This window comes from Myotis lucifugus, unplaced genomic scaffold (genome assembly GCF_000147115.1).
Source record: "Myotis lucifugus unplaced genomic scaffold, Myoluc2.0 scaffold_597, whole genome shotgun sequence".
In the NCBI taxonomy this organism is placed as follows: Eukaryota; Metazoa; Chordata; class Mammalia; order Chiroptera; family Vespertilionidae; genus Myotis; species Myotis lucifugus.
This window is the reverse complement of record NW_005871645.1, coordinates 369475-370798: the sequence shown is the minus strand read 5'-3', so window position 1 is coordinate 370798 and position 1324 is coordinate 369475.

Sequence of the window (1324 nt, the reverse complement as noted above, 5' to 3'; positions counted from 1 at the left end):
AGAGAGAAATATGTTTCGATAAAGATATTTCCTGGAAAATGATCATTTGAAATGTAGAAAAAAAATAAGAAAATAAAAAAGAAGGTGGCTTATGGCATCATAGGGTAACCAGCCAAAGAGTGACATTTCTTTCCTGGTTTCCAGAGTCTATTTCTGGGAACAGATTAGGCTGCAAATAGAGAGAAGAGTGTGTATCGTTCCAGGTCCTGGAAAACAGACGGTGAGAAGAAAGTTGGTTCATCTCGGAAACAGAGGGTCTCGCTCTGAACTGCTCGGCGGTGCCTGAACCAACCTTCCCTGCGATGTCTGGCGGAGGCTTCCGTCTGCACCGACTGCCAAGGACATTTAAAGGTGTGATATTTGGTTCGCTGGGTGCAGAGCTCAGCGGAGGCCTGGAAAGCCCATCTGCACTCGCCGAGCTTTTCAAAGGGAAACAAGGTTATTAACATTTTCGCAGGCTTTGGTATCAGAGATGGGGCACCAGAGTGTAAGAACTCATCGTGTCAATGGGGTGGATCCTGTTATAAGGTCTCAGCACAGTAAGAAGATGACGAATGTTAGCTGGGCCTGGAGGCCCATTCAGATCCTACTCTTTAGGATGGAGGAAGTAGCCCCACGCAAGGAAAGTGACTCACCCGAGATCACACAGCTAGTCAGGAGCCTGGCCAAAGCGAACACATAAGCAAGACCTGGTACTGACGTGAAGGTTAATGTCTGTTTCTTGTCTCAATTCTATTCTGGTCTTGAGTCTCCTCGTGTGTTTCATTTTATGGAAAAATACAAATCGGTGATAAATTAAAGCATTCGTGGCTGACTAGGCATCATTCAGTACAGTCTCGGGGACGTGACAAGAGCATAAAAGACCGATGATACTTGAGAACCAGTGGACAGTGTTCCAAATGGTGGAAACAGCCTTGGGGTACAGGAGATAAGGAATTGCAACCCTGGGTAGGATGCTGGTCAAGGGTATCTCTGAACCATCTCCCCTCCTCTAGCCCTGGTACAACACCTTTCTGTAGACCTTCACTTATTTTACAGGGATGACTTCAGCAGACTTCTGCCTCAGTCAGGACCCAAATAGGAAAACAGAAAGCACCCCAAGTATCTAAACAGGAGGAACTAAATGCAGGAGTTTGGTTACACCAGTGTTGGAAGAGCCGAGAATCCAAATAGGTGAGGGGGAGATTCACAGTGTCAGGAAGTCGCCACCTTCCTTAGATTTCAGGGGCAAAGGGATGAAGTGACATTACTGGGGTCCAGGATCTGAAATCTCATGTGGGAGACTGAAACCATGGCAGGCCTATTTAGCAAAGAGATAGGGAGA